General features: G+C 35.6%; 1 non-coding gene across 1 annotated transcript; it reads left to right on the top strand.

Moving 5' to 3' along the window:
- Positions 1–24,088: 24,088 nt before the first annotated feature.
- TRNAC-GCA (transfer RNA cysteine (anticodon GCA)) lies at positions 24,089–24,160 on the top strand. The gene has a single exon. It is a non-coding gene; the product is annotated as a tRNA-Cys (tRNA).
- The last annotated feature ends 290 nt before the right edge of the window (positions 24,161–24,450 follow it).

The following is a 24,450-nucleotide window of genomic DNA, read 5'->3' as shown; positions in this document are numbered from 1 at the left end:
ACAGGCATTCTCAGATTTATTTCTTATGTTTATAATTTGTGAATTTAGGATTAGTGCATATGAAATTTCTTCACACTGCTTTTCAACTCTTTCAATAAATCACTTCATAAAGACACAAATTCTGAACATACAATGAAATATTAAAAAGAACTAAATTGCTTTTTATCACTGGAGAGTGAAAATGTGCCTCATATACTTTGGGCTCCAAATTTGTAGAGATGTGGATTTTGGAGAAAAGAAATATTTGAAAATAAAGTTATCCTGGCAACATACAGGCCATTTAAGAATAAAAGCTTCAGTCTGTTTGAATATCTCTATACAACTCAACATCCCATTTCTTCTATATAAAGGTCATTTCTACTCTTGTATAGGGTAATATGGAGAAGGCAATGGCAACCCACTCCAGTACTCTTGCCTGGAAAATCCCATGGACCGAGGAACCTGGTAGGCTGCGGTCCATTTGGTCACTAAGAGTCGGGCACAAATGAAGCGACTTAGCAGCAGCAGCAGCATAGGGTAATAAATAATTATTCATATAAAAATGTTTATTGAATAAAAATAGGCTAGGGATAAATATGAATAAAATGTCTGTCAGTTTAGGATTAAAGAATGAGAGCATTTACACTGTGACCATTATCAGTATTTCTATGAAATCTTCCTTATGAATTCTGACAGAAAGCTAAATTGTTCCATATTCTCCAGAAGAAGAAAGATAAACTAATGAGGACACAAATGAAAGAAAATTGATATCAGGTCAGAAAAAAAAAAAGAATGAACGAAGCATTTAGTTGGAATGTCTTCAGACTACTCTTGCCACAATTGGGGAATCAAATGATTTCAAATATTTACAATTTCAAGAATCTGGAAGTACTTCAATAACATTTTTTTAAATATAAAATTACCAGATACAGTGTTTCCTAAATCCTTCTGGTGAATTTTTATTTAATGAATTTAGGGATTTTAGTTACCTATTATGGAAGATTTTTTTCTGCTTAAAATTATCAGGTTGTGTATGTAGAAAGTACTTTCAAGACAGTTACTACATCAGGTAAATATATTTGGAAAGATGGTTAGTGAAATTAGAAATGCTAAATAATAGAGCTAGAGGAAATGGACAGAATGATTTGAGGATTACTGTGAAATCTTCATTTCCCTGCATACCTTCTTCAACACATGACATACTCAAAATTAAAATCAATAACATATTACTGAATAAACTTTGGGACTAAACTCAGCATGTCTATGATAAAGTTGCATTTAAAATGCCTGAAAACTCACAGCAGTGGGACAATTCAATCTGTGTTGGGATAGGAAAGTCAGAGGCTAGGCTAGTAGCCTAGCCTTGATGCTAGCAAGATTCCAAGATGCTAGGAAGGTTAGGCTTTTCCCCAAATGGCAGAGAGTAACAACACAAATACTATATGTCTTATAAGCATTGTGCCAAAAGTGTTTTTTACTATTTAGTTTTCTCTGGATCAGTGGATGGGAATTTTAGTCACTTCACTTTAGTAAAATAATATTCACTAATACAAAATTAATGACAATGTAATTAGTGTAGTAATATTGATAAACAAACACACTAACAAGAATGAAACATGTCTTAACTTTTTATACTCAGATATTTACACTCACACACATGCATCCCATCAATACAGGCTATTATGCTCCAACTAAACAGTTACATAAAAAAAGTGCAAATCATTTTCAAGGTAATCTCTAGAATAGGAATTCAGTAGATCTTAAGAGGAAATTTATCTTGCGGTATTTAAAATACGCATTCTAACATGTAATTCTAGCATGTTTACATTCTAACATATAATCTGAAATTGTGCCATAATTAAATAATATATCTACAAAGATTTTACATACTTAAGATCATAGGAAGAATTATTATAAACATTAAAAATATAAGCAGCTATCTAAGATATTCAAATCCTTCCCATTTGATGTAATATCATCACTGAATTTGATCCTTTAAAGTGAAACAGATGGCAAAAACAAATTGCTTATACCAACACATATCATGTGTAAAAGGTTAATTGAATTACCCCATTATCAATTCAGAAAACAAATATGCAATACCAGACTCAAAACATTAGACATAAGTCAAGATTCTTTTTCTTTATAATCAATTCAACTAGTGTGGTTACATTAATTATAATGAGCTTAGCTCCATTAGAAATGAACATTTAAAAGATTAGTTCATTTGAAAAATCAAATGTTTTTTGACCTCTTAAAGGAGCATGTTATGCTCAGGACATTGCAAATGACCTTCAGATATGCTTTCAGTCACTTAATATGATTAAAGAGCAACCTTTAGCCAATGATAGTGACAATTTGTTGATCTGCTCCCTATGAAAAAGCTAAAAAAAATTCCAGCCTGGGAAACTCTCTCAGACACCAGAAATAATACTGAAGCTATTCAAAACTGTGAGAAGATGATAGTGGTAATGTGGCTCTACTCTACCAAAGATGTGAAAACAAATTAGTGGAGAAAACCAACCCCATGTCACAAATTTCAGTGCTACAGTCAGTAAACATCTTACTTTCCACATTTTCATATTTTCCTTTTCCTTTAATAGTTGTATATCATATCCTTTTATATGTTACATTTTAAAATTTTAATTAGTTCTATAAATGGAAATATCCTATACAACGCTCATCTCTATGTGTAAAATTTGAAATGGGTATATTGTTTTAGTGTGCGTATATATGTGCATATGTGAGTCTTTAAGCTTGAACCCTTCAAATTCCTTATGAAGAAACTCCTAACCATACTCATATTTATATCTTCAATGTCTGTGATAATGACTGATACCTAATTGTTGGTTTAAGTGATTTTCAAATAAATAATTATTTATGTTTTTAGGTGCATCAAATTCTAGAATACTTAGCAGTATCATCTGCGTGTGCATGTGTGTGTGTGCTCAGTCACTCCCAACTCTGCAACCTCATGGACTGAAGTCCACCATGTTCCTCTATCTGTGGAATTTCCCAGACAAGAATACTGCAGTGGATTGCCTTTTCCTTCTCCAGGGGATCATACTGACCCAAGGATTGAACCTGTGTCTCCTGCATTGGCAGGCAGGTTCTTTACTGCTGCACCACCCAGGAAGCCTACTTCAGCAGTACTATATGATCATGTTAATCAAATTGACCTCACAATATCTTTCCCAAGCTCCACATTCACATTTTGGAATTACTAATGGACATTATATAAATGGACTTCCTCAAAGAATCCACCTGCAATGCAGGAGACACTGGAGATGTGAGAGACATGGGTTCATTCCCTAGGTTGGGAAGATCCCCTGGAGGAGGACATAGCAATCCACTCCAGAATTCTTGCTTGGAAAATCCCATGGACAGAGGAGCCTGGCAGGTTACAGTCCATGGGGTCACAAAGAGTCAGACACAACTGAGTGACTACACACACACATATAAATAAATCAGCTGAATCTCAAACTTGAAGCTAACTAAACTAAAACATACTACTTCCCCCACCCCCCAAATAAGCTGTATTCCCTTGGTGTCCTAGGGTTAAATCTTTAGTCACTCACCATGAGTTTCCCAACTACTGCTGAAATAGACCTAAAAATAAATCTGTTCAGTGCATTCTACTTACCAAAGTTTTGATTTGGTTTCTACAATGTGTCCCAGATTAACTGGAACCACATTTTCTCTTCTTTATGTACTTCTACTTCCAGCCACCATAATTTTTGCATAAAATGTTTTGTAATTTTTCACTCCTAAGCCTTTCCTCAAAGTGCTCTTTCTAAGTGGAAAATTATCTTTCTCTTTACCTCTATACCTTTGATTTATAATCATACCACTCTTTTACTATCCATTTAAAATGTCACTGTCAGCTTGCCATTCATCTCTTTAGCTCTAAGTAGTTACTGCTGCTGCTGCTGCTGCTAAGTCACTTCAGTTGTGTCCAGCTCTGTGTGACCCCAGAGACGGCAGCCTACCAGGCTCCTCCATCCCTGGGATTCTCCAGGCAAGAACACCGGAGTGGGTTGCCATTGCCTTCTCCAATGCATGAAAGTGAAAAGTGAAAGTGAAGTCGCTCAGTCGTGTCCAACTCCCAGTGACCCCATGGACTGCAGTCCACCAGGCTCCTCTGTCCATGGGATTTTCCAGGCAAGAGTACTGGAGTGGGGTGCCATTGCCTTCTCCGAGTTTTTATTATGTCAGAAGCTCTGGATACTCTACTTGCATTATAAGGATAAAAAGCCATGCTTCCACTCTGCAAATCTTACAATTTAATAAGAGGATATATATATGAAAATACAAAACTGAAACTCAACACTTTTTATCATGTTAAATAATTGTTTCAAAGGACTATATACTAAATCTAATCAGTAAGACACTAACTAGATCTCAAACTTTTTATTAATTTCAGCAAACTCTGACATATTTCAAAGATGTTTTTCCAAAACAACAAGTTTGTAGATGCTGTATATACTTTGTTCTAAATCACACAGGTATTGTGCCAGGGGATATTTTTAGGGAGACCATCAGTAGGGATTGTTAAAATACAACACATATGTGAGAAGCCTAGTATTAAAGTATTTTTTTAGTCCATTCCATTAGAACAAATATTCATATAACCACACGATTACAGGAAAAAATATGTGACAAAACCAAAAGCTCTTTTTATGGGAATCCTACATTAACATCTTCAGTTTGACTATATCTCTCTTTCTTTCATATTACATAGTAATTTGTTATACTACACAATTACTTTGGCTTTTCTTTCCTCTGTTAACTGCAAACTCCTAGAAGAAATAACTGTCCACTCTTATTTTATAGAAACAACTCTTGTCAAAATCATCATTCATGCTTTTCTCTGTCCTTATTTCATTTGGTCATTCAGGAGCTATTATTAGAGTGAGTATTGCTTACTTATTATAGTAAATACTGCTTCTTCTTGGCACTATTATCTCTTGACCTTGCTGGAAGTATTTTTCTTATTTTCTCCTTTCCCTGATTTATTACTTTTTTCTACAAAATATTTAATATTCTTTTTTTTTAATTTTTTTGGTATTTTTTTAAATTTTATTTTATTTTTAAACTTTACATAATTGTATTAGTTTTGCCAAATATCAAAATGAATCCATCACAGGTATACATGTGCTCCCCATCCTGAACCCTCCTCCCTCGTCCCTCCCCATACCATCCCTCTGGGTCGTCCCAGTGCACTAGCCCCAAGCATCCAGTATTGTGCATTGAACCTGGACTGGCATCTCGTTTCATACATGATATTTTACATGTTTCAATGCCATTCTCCCAATCTTCCCACCCTCTCCCTCTCTCACAGAGTCCATAAGACTGTTCCATCAGTGTCTCTTTTGCTGTCTCGTACACAGGGTTATTGTTATCATCTTTCTAAATTCCATATATATGCGTTAGTATACTGTATTGGTGTTTTTCCTTCTGGCTTACTTCACTCTGTATAATAGGCTCCAGTTTCATCCACCTCATTAGAACTGATTCAAATGAATTCTTTTTAATGGCTGAGTAATACTCTATCGTGTATATGTACCACAGCTTTCTTATCCATTCATCTGCTGATGGACATCTAGGTTGCTTCCATGTCCTGGCTATTATAAACAGTGCTGCGATGAATATTGGGGTACACGTGTCTCTTTCCCTTCTGGTTTCCTCAGTGTGTATGCCCAGCAGTGGGATTGCTGGATCATAAGGCAGTTCTATTTCCAGTTTTTTAAGGAATCTCCACACTGTTCTCCATAGTGGCTGTACTAGTTTGCATTCCCACCAACAGTGTAAGAGGGTTCCCTTTTCTCCACACCCTCTCCAACATTTATTATTTGTAGACTTTTGGATCACAGCCATTCTGACTGGTGTGATAATGAGTGATGTTGAGCATCTTTTCATGTGTTTGTTAGCCATCTGTATGTCTTCTTGATTTTGCTGAACTCCTTGTTCTTTGTCTTCCTCCTCTCTCTCTTTCAGGCTCTCACTCTCTTCCTATTAGGTCATTTTCTTATGGACTTCTATATATCCTTATGGCTGATGATTGACAAATTAAAAAACTTTCTAACATCCATATTAAATATGTAATTGTATTTACTTGTCTCCACTTTGATATCTAACAAAATACCAGCATTTAGATAGCTACAGAACTCTTTTACCCTCAAATTACTCTCAAAGTTCCATTCTGCATTGTTTCATCAAAAAAATCTTTATCCAACCAGTTTTTCATGCACAAATATATTCTTTCTTGTGTTTCATACTTTTTCTATTCTTCCTCCACCCCATGTTCAATTCATGAAAAATTTATCAATTTACACCAAATTTAATCTTAAAAATACATCCTTGTTTGTTTGTTATATATGCTGCTGTTAAGTCGCTTCAGTTGTGTCCGACTCTATGCAACCCCACAGACAGCAGCCCACCAGGCTCCCCCATCCCTGGGAGTCTCAAGGCAAGAACACTGGAGTGGGTTGCCATTTCCTTCTCCAATGCATGAAAGTGAGGAGTGAAAGTGAAGTCGCTCAGTCATGTCCAACTCTTAGTGACCCCATGGACTGCAGCCTACCAGGCTCTTCCGTCTCTCTCTCTCTCTCTCTCTCTCTCTCTCTCTATATATATATATATATATTTCTACCATTTTAGTTTTGTTACTATCATTGCATATATGTCTGAATCAATTGCATCTTAACTAATCTCCTTGCCTCTTTGTTGCTTCTCTCCAATTGATTATTTGAACAAAGGCAGAAGTTACTATCGATATAAATTAGAATATGACTCATGCATTTTAGAACAAATTGCTTCAATGGCTTCTCAATGCAACCAGAAAAAAAATCCTAGCTCATTTCCATGGCCTATAAACTACTGAGCACCGAAAAATTGATGCTTTTGAACTGTGTTGTTGGAAAAGACTCTTGAGAGTCCCTTGGATGATATGGCAAGGATATCAAACCAGTCAATCCTAAAGGAAATCTATCTTGAATATTCATTGGAAGGACTGATGCTGAAGCTGAAGCTCTAATACTTTGCCCACCTGATGCGAAGAACTGACTCCCTGGAAAAGACCCTGATACTGGGAAAGATTGAAGGCAGGAGGAGAAGGGGATGACAGAGGATGAGATGGTTGGATAGTATCATCAACTCAAGGGATATGAGTTTGAGCCAGCTCCCAGAGTGTGCCAGTTTATTATTGCACATCTTCAAAGGCATTAATTACTAACTTCTGCTGTACATTCTTGTTAAGAATATGTGCATAGCAGGCAGCCATAGATAGTAAAGACAGATATATCTCATTCCCTTACAGCTGATTTTTATAATATTCCAGATTAATAATGTCTCTCTCCAGAATGTGGGGATAAACAAATTCACCAGCAATCCCTAAACAATGTTGAGCTTTGTAATATTCTTTCTGATACTCTAATATTCCTTTCCTGTGGCACAACTCACTGAGTACAAGGAACATTTGACCCTTAGCACATTGCTTGGTTGGAACTGACACTTAGGGAACTGACACTTATTCTGGCTCCTGTTACTGCTGTGGGTGATAAAGCTGTCTGTCTCAGACCCAGGAGTCTTGTGTCTTCTGCTGTACCTATACACTCTGGAAGACTAATTTGTCAGCTTTGCAATAATCTAAGATTATTAGATGCCTTCTCACTTCCTGACTTGACAATCTCTGCATCAGAGTATCTAAATTTCAGTTTCACAAACAACTATCTTTTTTTTTTATATATGTTCAGTATATTTGTACATGGTTTCTTTTCAGCTAGATTTTTCCCCCCCTCTCTTTTTAACATATTTAACTCTATTTTGGTCTTAGTTTAATGATATCACCTCAGATGGCTCTTCTCCAACAATCTTACCTAAATTGTTATTATTTTATTCTACCTATTTCAAACCACGTTCATGACTCTACTTCACAATTCTTTTTCCCATTTTTGCTCTTTCTGTAGCAACAATTAGAATAAGAAGCAAACAAGGTCAGGAAGCTATTTTGGCTTCTTCATACCACATCCCCCAACAGAGTCTGACAGTCACCAAGCAACACAATTCTGTGAAGGATGATACAAATTATTATAAATGCTAAGTAGATGCTTATAATTTTATGTCAATTTCAATTGAAATCAAGTCTATAATAATTAATTTTTAAAAATTATATATATATATATATAAATTAATTTTTAAAAAACCAAGAAAAAACTGTAAAATATATTCTGGTTGGATTTTATATAGTATACATAATAGAGTATATTTCTAAATTGTTAGTAATAAATAAATGTTTTTCCTTCAGCTAGAAATTAAATGACTCTTTTTGTTAGTTTTATAAGGATTTTACAAAGGAAAATTTACAATATCAAGTCTTTTATTTACCAAGAATTTAATATTTCATTTGTTAAACTTTTTTAATTAATGAAATTAAGATACCTTGATTTTCTGTCATGCCAATTTATCATTATGCTAGCAAAATGATTTGGTTTTATCATATGTGGCATATATTCAAACTATCAGTCATAGTTAACTATCAGTCATAGTTAACATTTAAATAGAGCTTCCTATGTATCAGGCATTGTAATCACATTCTTACATTTAACATAAACCTTGTTTATAGTTGCTCTAATAATCTCTTCTGAACACTGTTTGAAACTAAGATTACCATTTGATTTCCCTACTCCAAGTTGGCTTTGCATCTACCAGAAACTAAGATTACCAAAGGATTTACAATAAAATATCCATGACCACATGAATCTGGGCTCTGTTATCACAGATGACCTAATTATGTAGATACTATAAAAGAGGAGGAAAGGATAAGTGATATCTAGGCATCAAAAGAAAGTACACTTAGTGAATCTTAAAGGTAAATATCTACCCTTACTGCTTTAGAGATATAGAAAAGTTCTAACCTCATGTTAAAAAAATATTAATCCCAAATGACCTATTTGCAGCTCATCATAACATTACCCCAGAGTCTGCATTTCCCAGTTCCTGCACAGCCATTAAATACCTTCATGCCCACAGCTTACTTACAGCTGACCTAATAGTCCACTTGCAGGACTTGCTGTTGTTGTTATTGATGCTCAGTTGAAAAGTTGTGTCTGACTCTTTGCGACCCCATGGACTGCAGTACTCCAGGCTTCCCTGTCCATCACAACATCTGGAGCTTGCTCAAACTCATGTGCATGGAGTCAGTGATGCCATCCAACCATCTCATCCTCTATGGTCCGCTTCTCCTGCCTTCAATCTTTCCCAGCATCAGAGTCTTTTCCAATTAGTCAGCTCTTCACATCAGGTGGCCAAAGTATTGGACGTTCAGTTCAGCATCAGTCTTTCCAATGAATATTCAGGGTTGATTTCATTTAGAATTGATTGGTTTGATCGCATTGCTGTCCAAGGGACTCCCAAGAGTCTTCATCAGCACCACAATTTGGAAGCATCAATTCTCTGGCTTTCAGCCTTCTTTATGGTTTAACTCTCACATCCATATATGACTATTGGAAAAATCATAGCTTTGACTAGACAGAGCTATATTGGAAAAGTGATGTTTCTGCTTTTTAATACATTGTCTAAGTTTAATACATTAATGCATAAATTAAATACTAATTTAATACATTGTCTAAGTAAAAGCTACATTGTCATAGCTTTTCATTTCCACCGTTTCCTCATCTATTTGCTATGAAGTTATGGGAGTTGATGTCATGACCTTAGTTTTTGGAGTGCTGAATTTCAAGTCACCTGTTTCAGTCTCCTCTTTCACCCTCATCAAGAGGAGGACAGACAGAAGAAGCAAGCAGCCTCCAGAATGAAAACCACAATCACAGAAAGGTAATCAAAATGATAACATTGATCATAGCCTTGTGTAACTCAGTGAAGCTATGAGCCATGATGTGCAGAGCCACCCAAGATGGACAGGTCATGTGGAGAGTTCTGACAAAACATAGACCACTGGAGAAGGGAATGGCAAGTCATTCCAGTATTCTTGCCTTGATATCCCAATGATCAGTATGAAAAGGCAAGTTTTCTTAAAAATTCTCAATTCAAGAGCTTATTGTTTATTTCTGTTTAAGTCTATCCAATAGAAATGTAATATAATTCTCTATTTTGATCACTGAGTATTAAGTACAAAAGTATTAGTCAGTTGTGTCTGATTTTTTGTGACCCCACAGAGTGTAGCCCACCAGGCTCCTCTGTACATGGGATTCTCTAGGCAAAAATACTGGAGTGGGTTGCCATTTCCTCCTCCAGGGGACCTTCCCAACTGTACATAAAGGAGACTTCATTAACATGCATTAGAGGGTACCCCAGGTCAACCTGTTATAGAAAATTATCTCTTGGGTCTTTAAATTCTATACCAATTCTATACCTTTGGTTTGCTGAATGTTCCTTTCTTTATTTAGGTTTTAAGGTGAATGACATGAGGCTATTAGTTTCCATCAACCTGATTGAGAATCTAAAGGCACAGTTGAAATGTCTATTTTTCTTGTTGATAATCCTCTGAAGAGATTGCTGCAAATCTACTCTGTGATTTGCAAATCTATTCTACGATTTGATCACTGAACTCCTACATTACTGCCTGTATCTAAGGCGAATATCCTATTCTTATAAGGTGTTACCGAACAGATTTTCACCATGTGCTTTGGTGTGTAAAATCAAACTTTATCTTTGGTGCACTTTCTGGGGTGTTATTGGTAATCTAGTTTATCAAACATCTAGGCTCTCCCTAGGATATAAGTACCTCAATTTGTGATTTCTTTTATTCTAGAGTAGAGATTTCCCTTACTCAGTTGACTATACTTTGTTACTACATTCCACCCCAACAAAATCCTAGATGATGAGTAAATTCCAGTTCTTCCTAAGTCAACCTCATCATTCTATAATTCTATAAGTAAACTATATGCTCTGCCTGACATAACTGGGAAAAATGAGCCCCAAGCACTAAGTATATTGTAGGTATCTCTACTTGAGACTTCCCTGGTGGCTCAGACATTAAAGCATCTGCCTCCAATGCGGGAGACCTGGGTTCGATCCCTGGGTTGGGAAGATCCTGTGGAGAAGGAGATGGCAACCAACTCCAGTACTCTTGCCTAGGGAATCCCATGGACGGAGGAGCCTGGTAGGCTACAGTCCACGGGGTCGCAAAGAGTCGGACACGATTGAGCGACTTCACTTTCACTTCCTATACTTTTAAAAAAGTTTTGTGGGTCATGATGTATCATTTGGTATTAGACACACCCACTTACCATAAACAAATAAAAAAAAAAAAACCTGGACAAGAATTGTGTTGGTTGAATAAGCAATTATAGTCAAGAAGGTAAAAGAATGTTCCTCTTGGAACTACCAGGAATCAGTACTGAGTTAGGCTGGAGACTGAAAATAAGGATCGGGACAAGTGAAAGCCTTGGTAGGCTACAGTCCATGGGGTCGCGAAGAGTCGGAAACGACAGAGCAACTTCACTTTCACTTTCACTTTTCAGTTATGCTCAATTTATAGACTAACCCCTTGGAAACTTAACAACTCAACTGGATTTAAAGAGAAATAAAGGATAATGATGAAGAGGAGGTGGAACTGGCAGAGGAGCAGTAGCAGCCTTAGTGGATAAATATTGGGATAATAAGATTCCTTGTCATATAAAACTATTTTTAATACAAAAAAATAAGAGACTTAATCAATACCCAAACTGAATCAATTACTAGTCTAAACAGAATTGGTAGGCCATTAAATACCATGATAGGAGTTACTAGATCATATTCAGCCAACCACAAAAAGCAGCTAAACTGTTAGCAAATGAGTAGTTTCCTATGAGTTATTATTTTGTGCATGTGTGTATATAAAATACACATACCTGAGCATACTTGTACATTGTTATGTTTCCTTACAATCAAATTCCAATGGTGTAAATGTTTCATTAATATTGTTAAATTTAATATTATTGACAATGGTGATAATACTATTAATAAATAGTATGTGAAATAGCTTTGAAAAGAAAACAAATCTTATACTATACAAAACTCAGTAGACTCAACTTTATTATTGCCAATCTTGCACTCAAAGGACCAAATTGGAAGGCTTTTTTTTTTTTTTTTTTCACACTCCAAGACATTTTAGTGTTTGAATTACCAGAATGTGAATTACACATCTACTCACAAGTACTCTGCATCATTAAATGCTAGAATAAGTGCATCTGAACTTCACCTGACAAAAGAATGTGAAAAACCCTTAGGCAGTATTCTGTGCACTGAAAAGAGAGAAGCATTTCAAAACAAGTGAATGTTCTCCTGATAACCACAGTGTGAAAATGTATTGCTTCCTAGCAATACAATATCTTATTTTTGAGGTATAATTAGAATTTTTCAAGCAGTAAGAGCTTAGAAAGATAATGTAACTTTGAACTATATCTGCTTACTGAAACTCTAAAAAATGAAAATAGTAGCACTGTCTGAAACCAAAAGGAGTGCTTGTAATTTTAAATATGTTTGCAATGTTAAATTTCTTCAAGTCAAAATAAAAATGGCTTTTTACAAGAAAATATCTTGGCATTATTAGTGTTAGCTTACCCTAAATTCATGTCAAAATGGCAAAAAAAGTTACCCCTGAAAATATTCTTAAATCACTGCAGATGGTGACTGCAGCCATGAAGTTAAAAGTCGCTTACTCCTTGGAAGGAAAGTTATGACCAACCTAGATAGCATATTCAAAAGCAGAGACATTACTTTGCCAACAAAGGTTCGTCTAGTCAAGGCTATGGTTTTTCCTGTGGTCATGTATGGATGTGAGAGTTGGACTGTGATGAAAGCTGAGTGCTGAAGAATTGATGCTTTTGAACTGTGGTGTTAGAGAAGACTCTTGCGAGTCCCTTAGACTGCAAGGAGATCCAACCAGTCCATTCTGAAGGAGATCAGCCCTGGGTGTTCTTTGGAAGGAATTATGCTAAAGCTGAAACCCCAGTTCTTTGGCCACCTCATGCGAAGAGTTGACTCATTGGAAAAGACTCTGATGCTGGGAGGGATTGGGGGAAGGAGGAAGAGGGGACAACAGAGGATGAGATGGCTGGAAGGCATCACCGACTCGATGGACATGAGTGAGTCTGAGTGAACTCCTGGAGTTGGTGTTGGACAGGGAGGCCTAGCATGCTGTGATTCATGGGGTCGCAAAGAGTTGGACACGACTGAGCGACTGAACTGAACTGAACTGACTGATTTTTATATAAATATATTATTTGTGCCTCTACTCTAACTTCCATTTCATTAAAATAGCATTATGAACATGATCCAATGTATTTAATTTTCTTAGTGGAACATTTAAAAAATAATTCATTTCCTGGTGAGAACATTCTTGGTATCATTAAAAACATCACTTTAGCACACCTTTATATAAGATAATAAGACACAACTGAGTGACTCATACTTTTTTACTTAATACTCAGTGATCAAAATAGAGAATTATATTACATGTTTTTCCATCTGTTCAAAATTCCCAAGTGTTTCATTAGAAAAGTAATCCCTTCATTTTCTCTCTACATTTCTGTGCATATCTTATAATAGTCACACATATCCTCATCCTTTCTCCATTTTATAGATAAGAAAGCCATGCCTCAGCTTACTAGGTCAAACATCTATTAAGTTTAAGGATTAGAATATAATCATGCTTCTATCTCACATTCTTCCTGACAGATCACATAACCCTTCATATTTTACGAGATAAGCATCACCACTCTAGTGTAACTAAGTATCAGTTGCTCTTTATTACTACAACATATTTTAAAAGCAAATTTGTTTTTCTTTAATATAAAGGATGCAATGGCAGGCACTGTTATTTGCCAACTCAGTGTCCATTTCTTCCTTATATTCTGGTAGCATCTTAGTTTTATTGTTTGAAGAAACCAAACAATACTGTGCCAAACACAGTATGACAAATAAAAAAATAAATTAGGTCATGTATGCAGTGAATTTTCTTGGAAAAAATTATTTCCCTAATTAAGGAATAAGATGAAATCAACAAGAAAATAATGAAGAAGAAGAAGAAAAAAAAAAGAATAAGAGGAGGAGAAAATCAGTCTCTTGTCTCTCTGGATGACTTTGGGCCATTGATACCCTGAAATGATCAGCCCTACAGCAGCCAACTACAAGTTTGAGATCAGAAAGTAGCCATGATGGTAAGATATTGTAGATGTATATTCTTTGCCTTGCAATTAATGGCTAACTGAATCTGATGCTTATGATTAAGAATTTATAAATAACATGGTAAAATATCTCAAGGAAAGTAACTTTTCTGAATTGGAAGAATTTGATTACACATTTTCTAAAGAAATGTTCTAAGAGGTCAGTAATAACTATATCACTGAGCCATTACTTAGCTCCTGAATGAAAGCTTTTACATCCTTGAGATCTCTCCATGATTTAATATTTGGCTTCTATATTGTAATGACTGTTTCTTAAACAACTCTTTGGGCTTAAAAATCTAAAAAAAATTGAAAGTTAACAATTTATATAAAATAATCCTATAAACAGTATATATGCTTTTACATTTGTTTTCATTTATCAATTCCTAATAGCTAAATTCAAATTCTTTTTGCTAAGGATAATTTCAAGTACCTATTCATTTTTGGTCATCATACTTCTGTGGATACAACATTACACATAAAATAAGTAACAAAATCTTCTTGAGTATCTCCTCAATGAGAATTTATGTCTCCTTATAATAATTTTATTCTCAGAAGGAAGGAGAGAAGTAAAAATTAGAGAAGATGTAAGAAAAATAAATGTATTGCAGAATAGGTGGGAAGGAGGAAGAACAAAGTAAATGAGGGAGAAAGTACAGTGACTTGGATTCTTTTTTTGCTTTGTTTTATAATTTCTGTAAAGTCAAGGCAGTATTAGACATAGGATAGCTTATTAATAAACATATTTGCATTAACTTTAAAAGTGCAAAAGTATCCAAATGCTCATCTTGATGAGTAAAAACTTAGAACAAAATTTTGTCCATATAAAAAGTCATGATTGAAGATAATTTTGAGTGGGCAAAGACTGTTATAGACACATGAGTTGGGTGTGAGTACACTTTTGTGTGTGTGTGTGTGTCTGTGTTTGTGTGTGTAGAGAGAGAGATTGTGTCCATGCATATTTAATTCTCAAGAAATGGCATTTAAAGAAAGGGCATGAAAAATTTTGAGTACTGCTAGCAGGTATAATTCAATAAACATAGGTTAAAGGTTAAAGTATGATTCATTTGTATCTCTTTCATTTCTTTGGAAAAGGCTATTTCTGGTTAATTGATTTTCACAGCTCATTGATTCATGCTCACCAGCTAAATGTCACCTTATTTTTTTCAGTGATGGTTTGCACTTGAATGGTTTATGTCACCATATTAAGCTTAGTTTGTATCAGTGCTAATTGTAATTCCTATTGAAGGTGTAACTATTCCAGATTTACTATGTTTACCTTTCCTTGAAACATTAACACATCTCTATCTTTGCTGGGTCAAACAAGCTTTCCTGGTCATGATTACTTGGTATCAAATTGAGTACAGAAAACCCTCTGGAGGTATACAGCTTCATCAAATCTGAAATATACAAGAACTTTTAAAAGAAAACTAGCTAAAAAATTCTAAGATGTTTTGCATCACCTAATGTTATGCTTAAAGTAAAATGATTTGCATCAATCTTGGTAACAATGGCAAAATTTCATCTCTTTGGATGGTGTAACTGACTAATATAAAGAACTAGAGGAAAATGTAAAGAAAACAATATTGAATGAGTGGAATATCAAATATCACAATTTGAAGTACTGTTGCCTTTTAAGAAGAGGGTGTTCAACACTGGACATGTCAGAGTGTTATAAACAGTTTTGATAACTTCAAATGGTTTCAATGGTCATAAAATGTCCTTGAAATTCACTGATACTTGGCTTGTAAATGGATTATCTCATTTCTAAATGCTTGATAAAATTGTAAGTTGTATCACTGTAAGTGACACAGACATGTGGGAACGTATTAGAAGCTGGACTAAAGAATCAAAAACAGCAAATTGAGGAAAAAAAGTTATTTTCTTTCCATAAATAAAATAAATAGAATTGAAAGATGAAGGGACATAAGTGAAAACATAGTTTGTGTATCTTCAATCAATAGGTACTGCTATAAGAAAAAGCAAAACATTTCATCAATAGCTAATTCATAATTAATAGTGGTGACCATGTCTTCTGTGATTGGGCTCTGTGAAGAAAATTTTGCTTCCTTGCTCAATATGAGCAGAGAAAATCCTTTTACGATATATAATTTTGTGAGTTCTTGCTGACCATCTACACATCTGCTCTTGCCCCAGGTATAATTGTTCACCTTTCCTTTGTATTACCTCATAAAACTCTGATAGATTTTTATTATAGCTTCATCCACAAAATAATTGCAACAACAGATTTACGTAGTCCTTTTTTTTTTCCTGTAAAGCCCATGAAGGTTGAGACTATTTCATACTCTTTTTCAGACCTTTTAACACTTACATAATGCCTGATAAATTAGATATCAGTAAATAACTATTAAATATATATGTATGAAATAAGTCTATTTACCCAGGAAATATTCATCTTCATTTTCAGGACTAACTGAACTTGCTGCCCTTGTCAATACATTTACTCTCTATCTGTAAATGTGTCTTTTGAAATGCTGATACAGACAAACTGCAGGTTCAAATTCTACTTCTCCTCCCTAATTTCTCTCATTATTACCTTGTTGGAGACAAACCAATGATTAATTAAATCTTAGTAGGTTTTTTAGGAAATAAAGCAATGTTTTTTTTGTTTGTTTGTTTTGTTTTGTTTTTTAGCTATCATCCAGTATTGTATGGGCATTCCTCAAGTCAGTGTCAGAAACTAACATCCAAATTCATGCCCAAGTTAAAACACTTCTAGACATTGATGTTGACATGGTGATGATACCGTGACTGAAAGAATAGGTCATTGTACTTTGGAATATTTTCAAAGCCTAATTCATCCCAAGTTAGACTTAATGGTAACTTTCTAAGCTGCTGGAAATAAAAAAAAGGTGACTACCTTATTGAGCTGTCTTGTATATTCTACCTCTGGAAAAGCCATATCTGTCCATAACATTTTACAATACACAACCTCAGTTACTCTGAATTATTCAAGGTCTTCTAAATTATGATCCAAAGGTACTGGGAAGGGATTTTCCACCATGTGTAAGTGAGATGGTCAATAATCCCTTTCACCCCCCAAAAAAATACAGACACAAAATTAAAAAGATAATCCTTTCATCATTCCAGATATCAACCAAAGGCTTACAAATTGTATGAAAAACATTTGTTCTTGAAATTGCTTAAACGCAGATAAGAGCATTGGTAGTCTGTGATATTCTTGTCGGGTCCATTCTTCTCAAGTTCCCTCTATCTGCAGCTCAGTCAGACAGAAGTTCAGCCAGGACAGAGCAGTCAATCTTCACAGTCAAGAGACTGTTGTTGTTTAGTAACTGTTGTGTCTGACTCTTTTGAGACCCTAAAGATGGTGGCCTGCCAGGCTTCTCTGACCATGGGATTTACCAGCAAGAATACTGGAATGGATTGCCATTTCCTTCTCCAGAGGTTTAGATTTGGAAATGATACTCACACCCAGAGGCACTGTGACTGGAAGTGACAATATAGATGCAAATGATCAGGGAACATCAATGACTGTATTAGCCTGAGGATGCTGTGATTGCTAGACTAAGGATATTCCTGGTCGATGTTGTGTGTGTGCACAGTGAAGAAAAGATGTATATTTTTATTCCTTGAGAAACCACCAAAAAGTAACTAAAAATACAGTACAAAAAATGAATAGAAATTTGAAAGGTACACTAAAATAATTATAGAACATAAATAAAGGCAGTAAACAAGAACAAAGAAACAAAACAGAGAGAAAACAGAGAACAGAGTAAACTGTAAATGAAAATCCACTCATATAAATAGTTACCTTAAATATGAAGTTCTCAAAAGGCAGAAATTATTAGACTAGGTAAAAAAGCAAGCGTCAACTACATACTATCTGTAAAAGACATACAATAGATTCAAAGTGCAAAGAGATTGAAAGCCAAATATGGGAAAATGTATATCAAATAACAGATACATTTTAGAAGGCTAGAGTGGCTTTATTATTATCAGTCAAAATACACATATTACTATATATAGACAATATAATTATACTATATATAGACATAATATTCTTAGGGAGTAACTTTTTAAAAACCATTTTTTAAAATATAGTTTATTACAATATTGTGTTAGTTTCAGATGAATAGCAAAGTGATCCAGCTATATATATATATATATATATATATATATATTGTTTTTAAAATTCTTTCCCATTGTAGGTTATTATAACATTGAATATAGCTCTTTCCTATGCTATATAGTTGGTCCTCTTTATTTAATCCCAAACTCCTAATTTATCTCTCCCCATCCAATGCACTGCTATCCACTTGGGAATTATAAGCTTATTTTCTATGTCTATAAGTCAATTTCTGTTTTGTAAATAAATTCATCTGCATCATTTTTTAAAGATCCATATATAAGTAGTATCATATAATATTTGTCTTTTCCTACTCAAACTACTTCACTAAATTTAATAATCTCTAGGTTCACCCAAGTTGCTGCAAATGACATTATATCATTCTTTTTTATAGCTGAGTAATCAATTCATTAATAATTGATATAATAATTGTAATAAGATATAATAATTGTAAAAGTATACACAGCCAAAAAATGTGTCAAACTATGTGAAACAAAAATGGATGAAACAAACGAGGAAGAAAAATTTTGATAGTAATTATTGGAGATTTCAACACCCCACTCTCAGTAACTGACAAAGAAAACTAGAATTATTATCAGCAAGAATACCAGAAAAGCATTGACATATATAGAATACACAACTCAGCAACTGTAGGACATGCATTCTTTTCAAGTACTAGTGGGACATATTCCAGAATAGATCATATGCTAAGTTATAAAACAATTCTCGATATAATTGAAATAACAAATCATACAAAGTATGCTCTGACCTGATTTGTCATTCTTGCTTCAGGTAGAATTATCACTTCTTTTCAAAATCACAAACCCGATATCTTTCTTGATTTTAATTTTCTTTTCTTATTCACATCAACAGCACAAACATTCAATAGCCAGTATATATTTTTACAACTCTTACTATTCCTCTGTCTTAGTTATTCATAGCCTATTCAAAACACCTCATATTTTACAGAACAACCTTATGGTCTTTGGCCTTTGGATTTTCCCCATTCTATTCATTTATTACTCTAGAGCTGGAGTGATTTTTGTAAAATGCTAATCTGCTTATTGTATGCAGGACAAGAAGCAACATTTAGAACTGGACATGGAACATGTCAAACCTGTCTATTGTCACCCTGCTTATTTAACTTATATGCAAAGAACATCATGCAAAATGTCCAGCTGGATGAAGCACAAGCTAGAATCAAGATTGCTGATAGAAATAACAACCTGAGATATGCAGATGACATCACCCTAATAGCAGAAAGTGAAGAGAAATAAAAGAACCTCATGATGAAGGTGAAAGAGGAGAGTGAAAAAGCTGGCTTAAAACTCAACATTCAAAAAAATAAGATTGTGACATCTGGTCACATCACTTCATGGCAAATAGATGGGGGAAAAATAGTAACAAACCTTATTTTTTGTACTCCAGAATCACTGTGGACAGTGCCTGTAGCCGTGAAATTAAAAGATGTTTTCTCTTTGGAAGAAAGTTATAACAAACCTAGACAGCATAATAAAAACAGAGACATTACTTTGTCAACAAATGTCCATATAGTCCAGGCTATGGTTTTTACAGTAGTCATGTATGGATGTGAGAGTTGCACCATGAAGAAGGCTGAACACCCAAGAACTGGTGCATTCAAACTGTGGTGCTGGAGAAGATTCTTGAGAGTCCCTTGGACAGTAAGGAGATCAAACCAGTCAATCCTAAAGGAAATCACCCTGAATATTAATTGGAAGGATTGGTGCTGAGACGGAAGCTCCAATGCTTTGGCCACCTGATGCAAAGAGCAGACTCTTTGGAAAACACCCTGATGCTGGGAAAGATTGAGGGCAGTAGGAGAAGGTTGGATGAGATAGTTGGATGACATCAGTGATTCAATGGGCATGGGTCTGAGCAAATTCCGGGAGAGAGTGAAGGACAAGGAAGCCTGGCATGCTGCAGTCCATGGGGCTGCAAGGATTCAGAGTGACTGAACAACAACAATCTGCTTATTGGGGCTTCCCTGGTGGCTCAGATGGAAAAGAATTTGCCTGCAATGCAGGAGACCCAGGTTCCATTCCTGGGTTGGGAAGATTCACTAGAGAAGGGAATGGCTACCTGCTCCAGTATTCTTGCGTGGTCTGCTCTAGTATTCCTCCCTGAGAATTCCATGGACAGAGGGGCCTCATGGGCTACAGTCTGTGGGGTTGCAGTCAACCCCACAGTTAGTGACTGAGCAACTAACACTTTCACTTTTCAATCTGCTTATACATTTCACAAATAAAAACTCCTCCTTGGCTTCCTATTTCAGTCATCAAACATTCTAATTTTTCTTTTATGGCTGAAATGCTACTTGTATCTTGTTCCACCTCCCAACCCACAGGCCAGCCAGATGAAATCAGAATGTGCTATATTCTTGCTTGCTCTGGATCTTTATATTTGTTGATTATTCTACCTTAAACATCCAGTTTCCTATCTCATCCAACATTTTCTCCCCTATCCTTGCTGACTCTACTGGGCTAATTCCTACTCATCTCTTTAGACTTAGCAGAGATATAATTTTGTCTGGAAAGTCTTTCTTGAAGTCCTTCAGAACAAATCTCCTGTTAGGTACTCCCTCCCACTGTATTATAATCTGTGGAGTAATAAGATCTCCAAAGCATTGTACATAGCAAATGTTCAATAATTGTTTAGCAGGTGAATGAATAAAAGAATAAATGAATGAAAAACATGAATAACACTTTGAAGATAGTATTAATGTTTTAGTTGAGCAAAGTTTAATTTAGACCTTTGAATCTTGGCATATTGGTTAAAGTATGTGCACATTTCCTAGCTCTGGCCAACTTTCTATGATTAAAACCATAAATTAAAGAAGCAACTTGCTGACACTTTGTCAGCATTCAATCAACTCCCTCCAGTGATTATCTAATTTTCTTCTCAAATAAATTTTCTCCTTCCACACTCCCTCAGGCAATAGACTGAGTAAACAGATGAACCTTGAACTGAATTTTGTAGGATATTTAGACAATTTTAATACGGAAAACCAATTTTAAAGTTTAAAAATTCACATTCTTACTTCATTTATATCTCTGTACCTGAAAATGAAACAAGTATCACAATCTAATTCTGTCATCAGTGGATTAAACATTTGTCTTAATTTTATCCATTAATAATTTACTTTGGTATTATGGATAAGTAGGAGTTGGTGTTTGGGTATATTCTTTGTTGGCAATAAATATGTCCTGAAGGACAAGTTATCAAGTGACTTTATTAGCACAGGAAAAAATTATAGCTTAATACATTCTAATTTTCATAACTAAGGTATTTAAGAGCTCCAGAGTAAATATATCTGGAATGCAGTAGGGTAAGTGTTGATTAATGAGCACTTCTATGTGGGAAATGATAGCTTTTACTATAATTATATAGCAAATAAATCTTAGGTATTAATATAACAGCCATATATGTTATTAAAATCTGAGAAGTACAGGTGTGTCTATTAGTAGTGACTACATAGTGTATTGCACTAGAGTAGATATTCCCATTTAAATGTATTTTTTAATTGTTTATGTACATGATAAGAGGCATTTCCTCTAGAAAATGAAATGATACTGAAAGGATGCAATAGCAATTTTACAAAGCTTACAAAAGGAAATAGACTCAAATAATACTTTTGTATATTCCATTCTATTTATGCATATTATAAATGTATATACATACACACACACATATACACACTCAGTGAAAGTAAGGCAAAATAGTGTAGCCTGCCGGGATCTTCTGTCCACGGGATTTCTCAGGCAAGAATACTGGAGTGGGTTGCCACTGTCTTCTCCAGGGGATATTTCCAATCCAGGGATCAAACCCAGATCTTCTGCATTACAGACTGATTCTTTACTATCTGAGCCACAAGGGAAGCCCCAAATACTAACTTACATTTGAGATACATTCTGCTATCTTTAATAGATGCTGAATGACAAGTTGATGTTAAGATGATGGTTATGAGTTGAACTGTGTTCTGTTAATGGAGAAGGCAATTGCACCCCACTCCAGTACTCTTGCCTGGAGAATCCCATGGATGGAGGAGCCTGGTGGGCTGCAGTCCATGGGGTCGCTGGGAGTCGGACACGACTGAGTGACTTCACTTTCACTTTCATGCATTGGAGAATGCATTGGAGAATGACAAGTTGATGTTAAGATGGCACCCCACTCTAGTGTTCTTGCCTGGAGAATCCCAGGGATGGGGGAGCCGGGTGGGCTGCCGCCTACGGGGTCGCACAGAGTCGGACACGACTGAAGCGACTTAGCAGTAGCAGCAGCAGTGTTCTGTTAAAATGTATGTATTGAAATCCTAGCCCAAAGTACCTCAGAATAAGATCTTATTTGGAAATATGGTCATTTCAGATGCAATTTGTTAAGGTGAGGTCACACTGGAGTGGGGCAGGTTCCTAAATCAATATGAGGTAACCTTATAAAAAGAAAGACATATGAAGAAAAAAGACACATACAGGAAGACCATGGAAAGGAACAGTAATAATGCTACCTACAAGCCAGGAATGACAAAGTTTGTCAGCAAGCGACCAGAAGCTAGGAGGTAAAGATGGAAGAGACCAACCCTGTGTACATATTGATCTCAAGACTTCTAGCCTACAGAACTTGAAATACACTTCTACTGTGTAAGTCAGCTGGTTTGTGGTACACTGTTACAAGCAGCCCCAGCAATTCAATAGAATGGCTAAATACCTATGATGCTTTATATGTATGACAGCTGGCTAAGAAAAACTAGTTGTGTTGAGAACCAAGTACTTTATTCAAAGAGATGTTAACTCAAGAATACTAAGGGTGTGATTAGCTTGAGCAACATGCATGCACTTGTGTGAGGTGCACATCAACCTTCTGTATGAGAGAGTTAATTGTAATGATCATCTGTGCTAGCTTTGTCTCTTCAAATTATGTTTCAGGCCTCTTAGTATGCCTTGTGATTTTCTTGATAGCAGGACATGATGTCCTGGATAAAACAAATTGCTTAAATAGGCCTTTAGTAAAGTGGTATAAAGTGTGTGTGGGGTGGAATCATTCTACTGTCCTCTGATTAGGTCTATCTCTTAGTGAGCGTATGCCTTTGGACTGTGAACTTCACAAGTGCCCCTCGATTTTTCCTTTCTCCCTTAGTTGGGACAGACTGCTAAATACAATAGGCTATACATGGAAATATGGAAACTTCCCTTCTCCCTCATGGAAGGCTAAAGTGGGCCAGAGTTGGGTATTTCCCTTCCCACATGTCTATTATGCTCTGATAATACCCCCACAGGTTAGGCTTTGGTTACTTAGTTTCTTCTTGTTAAGAACAAAATGTTCTGGCATACTTCAAAATGGTTCCTTTCCCCCACTCCTGTTGGATGCTTCAGGAGATTTTTGTATTGTATTTAACTCTAAGAACCTGGTAGTATATCCCCCCAAACTGTAGGAACCTCTCTCTGAATAGATCCCCATGGAGTTTTCAACTCTCACTGTTGTCCACCCTAAACCTCCAGAAATTCATTGATTACAGTTCAGGTTTTCCTATGCCAGCACTGGTTCCTGTAGAAGTTTACACTCATCTCCAGTAAGCTGTGATTCCCAGTATCCACCTGTCTCTCTTAAACCATGGGGACAGTGGTTTGCCCTGTGTTCTCCCTTCTCTTATGGATTCAAGAAGAGTTGTTTGTGTTTCATTCTGTTCAGCTTTTCACTTTTATTAGAAGGGATCCATGACTCCCAAGCTCCTAACATGTGGAAGCATAGCCTAGAAGTCCATTTATTTGGTTTATAAACACTAAATAAATAAGAGATCTGTTCTAAAAATTATAGAGCTTCCCTGGTGGCTCAGATGGTAAAGCATCTGCCTGCAATGCGGGAGACCCAGGTTCGATCCCTGGGTTGGGAAGATCCCCTGGAGAAGGAAATGGCAACCCACTCCAGTACTCTTGCCTGGAAAATTCCATGGACAGAGGAGCCTGGTAGGCTACCCCTGGTAGTCCAAGGGGTCACAAAGTGTCAGACATGACTAAGCAACTTCACTTTCTTTCACTTTGTAAAAATTATGGATGGTATATAGCAACATCACACTTTTTAATATTTAGAGTTATACATTTGTGTCCAGAAAATGCTTCAGTTGCATAAAAATAAAATACAAATCTTATTTTAAAATTTTTGCTGAAAAATCATCATAAATAT

Source organism: Bos taurus, chromosome 4 (genome assembly GCF_002263795.3).
Source record: "Bos taurus isolate L1 Dominette 01449 registration number 42190680 breed Hereford chromosome 4, ARS-UCD2.0, whole genome shotgun sequence".
Lineage (NCBI taxonomy): Eukaryota > Metazoa > Chordata > Mammalia > Artiodactyla > Bovidae > Bos > Bos taurus.
This window is presented reverse-complemented; position numbering and strand designations above follow the sequence as displayed.